Source organism: Marmota marmota, unplaced genomic scaffold (genome assembly GCF_001458135.2).
Source record: "Marmota marmota marmota unplaced genomic scaffold, marMar, whole genome shotgun sequence".
Taxonomy (NCBI): Eukaryota; Metazoa; Chordata; class Mammalia; order Rodentia; family Sciuridae; genus Marmota; species Marmota marmota.
In genome coordinates, this window is record NW_026000051.1 from 5,712,631 (window position 1) to 5,718,609 (window position 5,979).

Below are 5,979 nucleotides of genomic sequence, written 5' to 3' on the forward strand. Positions count from 1 at the left end.
TCCTTACTAGAAGGCTGAGAAAGACTGAATGGAAAGGGGTGAATTCTTTTATGCATGTAATAGTTCAGAAAACTGATATGATGTCAACATGAATGTGTTTTACAATAAAATTGGGTGTCAGAGCCAAAATGGATTCACTGTCTCTGCAGGCCAGAGCACAGCCACTGTTGCCTAGAATTGAGTAAAGTTGTCAACTGAACTGATGTTTAGCTTCGGTAAGATGGCCTGAAAGAGAGGAGCTAGCACAAGAAAAACTCACTAAAGCAACTTTTTGCTTTAAGAAATGGCCTATATTTCTAATCCCATCCTAAGGAGGTCAGCTACTTCATCATTTGAAGGCAGAAGATAAATTGACACTTCATCAAACATAAAGATATAAATGAAAATCTTGAAAATTAGTGAGTTGAGATACAATATAAGAAAATACATGCTTTTTGCATTATGATTGTCTCATAAAAATCATCTCATATATCGGAACAGGTACTGTATTTTACTCAAATTTTTCATCCAGATTATTGTTAACAATGCAATAAGAACTTCATGAAAAGCAAAAAACTCTGCATTTAAACTCTTTCTACTGGTTCCTGTATAAAGTGTTCCACAATAAACCAATTCTGCAGTTTACTGCAACATGCTACCAAAACTAACATCCAGAACAGTTAAGAGATCAACTTCATCTCCCTTGATTCTTTAACTAGGACAATCAATTCTGTTTACAATAAAGTAAGCACTGCCCACTCATCAGCATTCCAAACAAAAGCCTTGTTCAGGTACAATATGCACTTCACACTCAAGACCAAAACAAGTCATTCAACTGTAGAGCCAGACTCCAGAGATTTCTCTTTTCCTGTCTTCCCTGTCACTGAACAAACTGAGGTAAGACAACACTCCAGGGATGAAAGAGCCAAGAGGAAGAAAAGTAGAGTGGTTATAAATGTCCTGTTGCAACAGTTATGTACATAAAAATCTAGCCATGCATTTCTCTAGTGCCTACCACACCACAAATCCAGGGCGAAAAACAGCACCTAGGGGGTGCTAGATTAGCACAGACAGAAGAATCATCTACTATACTTCTACTCCCACAAAACCAAATCTGATTACAAAAATACTGCCACAGAATATAAGTTTACAACAACAAGAATAATTTAACTAGCTGTACTCACCTAACTATTCAAATAGCTTAGGATCTAAGGCTTTGGATTAGGATTTATACAGAACTTTGTAACAAATTCAAGCTCTACTACTCAATGACTTAGTGACCTGGAACAATTTATTAAACCCTTTTGGATGTTAGTGCCTTCATATGAAAAACAGAAGTAATCAAACAAACCATAGTTGAAACATATAGAGGGCTAGCATAGTCCCTTCTACCTAGTGAGCCCTACTACGTACTGGTATATCATAACTTAAATATTTCTAAATCATATAGTTATATAAAATAGAATCACTGGGCTAGTTTGGTCAACTGGAATAAAAAGACTAAGACTTTTGGAGATAATAACTTAACAACAACAAACTGAACAACTTGAAATCAAACAAACATAATTCTACAAAGGAGATATACTCTGAGTTCAAATCCTTACCTCTAACTTTCTTTACAATGTCCCTTTCATGTAATACTTCTACTTCTTTGTCCTTTACCCACACATACATATAACCTCCCAAAAGGCCATAAAGCATATTTTAACTAATATTTTTAAGTAAAGAATTTCTTGATATAGAAAGATACAAAATGCTAGTGTTACAAAATTATAACAACATCAAGAGTTAGGAAAGAAAAAATGACAAACTCTTTAAAAGAAAGGGAGAAAAAGTAACTGAGGTTTAGTTATCACTAAGGAATGGAATGTGTATTAGGAGTCACTAATAAAACTCTAGAAGCAATTGTAAGTAATAATATAAACAGTCAAGCTAAAAAGCAAACATATGGAGGATACCATTATTTGTATTTGACCAGAAGAACTATATTAAATTAATAAATTTTAAGTGGCATCCAAAGCAAAATGAACACATTTCTGATGTAAAAACAAAAAAGAAAAGAACAAAGAAAGACTCCATCTTAGAAAGATTATTTTTATTCCAAAGCTGTTTCCATCTACAGAAAAATCTTCTGGAAGACAGTTTAAACATCAACATAATACTAGGCAAGACACAGTTATTTATCTTTAATATTTTCTTTACTAAATAAGATAAAAAGTCAAAAGATAGGCCTCTAAACACAAACAGCATAAAAACAACCCCTTTGCTGATACCAGTACTTAACAGAGGCATCTGAATGGCCCATGGCCAAAGTGTTCCCCAGAGTACAGAAATGAGCACCACAAGATTGACCAATAAAAGACTACTGTATGTCTCTTAAAACTTTTGTTTACACTAAGAATTTCTCCAGCAAAATATTTGAAAATGGATTGAAAACATAGTAGGCATCAAGAGATCATTAGCTTGATTCCATAAATGGAAAGATCACTGAAGACAGTCTTGGAATGTCTAAGAATCATATGCTAATTTTATCCCTTTCTTTTATTCTTTTTTTCATCTTTCATTTCTTATTATCCACACAATGTATACATTTGGATGTTATATAATTATCCAAAACAAAACATATGCAAAATATCTTTCCTAACTCTTCTATCAAAGTCAGCAAAACTGACATTCTCTCTGGTTTCTAAGCTCTTAACCTCCCCATAAATCTCTGGCTTTTGTCTCTCCTTGGGCCTAAATTAAATCTTGGTAACTTTTACTGTGAAGAAATTACATCAGTTCATCCAGCACAACTGGCGTTTACAGCCTAACTATTTGGTAACCAGTGCTTACCTCTATCCTCTATCCTTCCATTTATCCTTCAATTTCTAGAATCTTGTTTTCCAAGAATTATTTTTCATTTCATCCTTTGGCAAAAGCAGATGAAGAATAATATCAATAAAATTTGTAGTTGTTAAGCACCTAGTACAACTCAAGAACACCTAGCATATTTTCTCATTAACGCATAGAATGTTGCTGAAGTTGTGAAGGATGAAGACTGGAAATATTTATATCCTAAGTTTATTTCTTTATCCTTCTTCTTTTCTTTGACTCTAATTGAATTGTCATAAAAAGGACATCAATTTACTCAATCTAAGGAGACCCTCATTGTTATACAAAATTACATATAAGAGGATGTGAAGGGAAAGGGAAAAAAAAATCAAGGGAGAGAAATGAATTACAGTAGATGGGATAGAGAGAGAAGATGGGAGGGGAGGGGAGGGGGGATAGTAGAGGATAGGAAAGATAGCAGAATACAACAGTCACTAGTATGGCAATATGTAAAAACGTGGATGTGTAACTGATGTGATTCTGCAATCTGTTTACGGGGTAAAAATAGGAGTTCATAACCCACTTGAATCAAATGTATGAAATATGATATGTCAAGAGCTTTGTAATGTTTTGAACAACCAATAAAAAAAATTTACTCAATCTACAGACTTTGAAAAGTGACAGATAATCTGAATCTGAGTACTATCCTCTTAATTCACCATGTTGCCTCTAGATTCCTCAAACGTACAACAATGCTAAGTTTCAACAAATCTACACCTTGAAATTACTGTTAATAGTAGTAACACATCTATTGAGCATCTTCTGTTAAAGGAACTTGGCAATATGTTTTCACACATGATTCCATTGAATCTTCACAGCTACTCTAAAGAAGAAAGAGAGTGTGTGTGTGTGTGTGTGTGTGTGTATACACATATACATACATACAGATATATGTATATAAATTATCTCTATTTTAGAAATTTAAAAAGTGAGACTCAGAGAGGTTATTAAGCTACTACCTCATAGTAACCTAGCAGGGAAGTAGCCTAACTAGGGACCAAATTCAGGTTCATATGACTCCAAAACTCATTCTGAGCAATCACTCTCTCATGAGTGTTAATAAGCTCCACTGTTAAAATCCCTGTCTTAAATTCTATTACTTCCACGGAACCTATATTATCTACCACCCACACCCCCAATCCCGCAAAATTTTCTTTTCATCCTATATAAAATTCTACTTTGTTCTTTTCATTATATAAACTCTTCCTAGATGAGTATCATATCATACAGTCTAGTCTAGACTAGACTAACCACTATTTTTGGCCTTTGTTCTCTCCAAATGTAATCGTGTACAAAGAGCTAGTGTTATCTATGTGTATTTTTGTCACTTGACATTAGGAGAAACCAATTTAATCTCCCAAAGAACAAAGAAGAGCAAGTTGCAACATTTGCAATCAACTGACCTTATATTCATATAGATAGAACTCAGTTATATTCTAATAATGTGATTTGGCAGGTCATTTTATATATTCCTGCAAAGTACATCCTCCTATAATTTCCCATTTACAACCTAAATTTCTTGTCTACCAAAGCATGTCTAGAATTACTGCTGATATCAAGGAGTAACTATGAGTGGGAAGCAGTGCATAATTTAGTGTGGCTATTGCTCACATGGCTTGTAAAGGTTTAGTTAAAAATGTAAGGGCAAGAACCCATTGTCCAAGATGGTTTTAGAAAAGAAAGGACTAGGTTGTAGCTCAGTAGTAGAGTGCTCAACCTAGCACATGTGAGGCACTGGGTTCGATCCTCAGCACCACATAGAAATAAATAAATAAAATAAAGGTATTGTGTCCATCTACAACTTTAAAAAAAACTAAAAATAATTTTTAAAAAAATGAAAAGAAAGAGGAGGAGAAAAAAAGAAAAGGATGGCAGTCTGTTTTTCTCACAGTACCAGATACGTGGAATTGGCTCTGCTATTAGAATGTTTACATCTACCATTTCAACAGGGCAGTGCTGAGCTAGAATACAACCTCTGGTTATCATCTTTGGGAGAAACTTAACAAAGACAATGAAGATTCTTGAAATCTTAAACTATTTGGTAAAATAATTTGCCCAACAGTTCAAAATAGCTCTTTATTAGCCTTAGTCCATACCATTTAGATCCCTTTGAAAGTGTATTTTCATTTTAACATTTTTAACATAGGGTCACACAGTCCAACATGCATAAAAGTGCAACTACTCTTTCCTATTCCTGACCCCAAACACCTTCTTTTCCAGAGGCAAACAGGTACCACTTTAATTGTATATCCTCCTGGAGAAATTTTATTTCCTTTCTGTGTGTGTGTGGACGCATGTGTGTGTTTCTGTCATCTTTCTTGTTTCAGATATATAAACATGTATTTTCACATATGTAAACATGTATTTTCACATATGTAATACATAGAAAAACACAAAATTCTGTATCGTCACTCTCTGACTTAACATACCTTAGAAACTGGATCTTTATAAGTGCCTTCAGAGCTTCCTCCTTCTCTTTCACAGACTGTACAGTATTACACAGAAGAGGACTGACAGCATTTATTTAACTAGCCCCCTACAAATGATTGTTTAGATTGTTTCCAAGCTTATATTCTTCCAAAATGTTACAAGCATCTCTGAACACGTCTAACACTTCTCACATGCAAATCTGTATGAAGGCTTAATTTCAAAAATTGTAATCAACAAATTACATATTTGAAATTTTGATAGATATTGTGAAACTTTCCTCAAAGAAAGGTTTTCTAATTTGCATTCCTAGAGCAATTTACTAATAGTCTCTACACTATTTCATCATATTGTTAAATCTTTGCCAATTTGATAGACTAAAAAAAAATTATAGCAGTAAGGTTCTTACTTCTTGTTTTGACTCTTGAAAGAAAGTACAGCATAATAGTTAAGAGAGTGGGCCCTGGCCAGGCACAGTGGTACACACCTATAATCTCAGTGGCTCTAGAGGCAGAGGGAGGAGTCCAAAACCAGCCTCAGCAATTTAGCGAAGCACTAAGCAACTCAGTGAGATCCTGTCTCTAAATAAAATACAAAATAGGGCTGGGGATGTGGCCCCAGAGTTCAATCCCCAGTACCAAAAAAAAAAAAAAAAATGAAAATAGACATAGGCATCTGGGCAGTCTCTGCATCTCTGGC

At 34.3% G+C, this 5,979-nt stretch overlaps 1 protein-coding gene across 3 annotated transcripts in view; it reads right to left on the minus strand.

The window, feature by feature from the left end:
- Positions 1 to 5,979, minus strand: part of Pbx3 (PBX homeobox 3) — a 207,192-nt gene that overhangs the window by 120,474 nt on the left and 80,739 nt on the right. Inside the window, exon 1 of one of the 3 annotated variants that reach the window (XM_015497579.2) lies at positions 1 to 1,758. This exon is cut by the window's left edge and continues 1,356 nt beyond it. The exons of the other annotated variants lie outside the window; for them this stretch is intronic. The gene's annotated coding sequence lies outside the window, so the exon portion shown is untranslated. Of the gene's footprint in view, positions 1,759 to 5,979 lie in introns of those variants that run through there. 3 annotated transcript variants of the gene reach the window in all.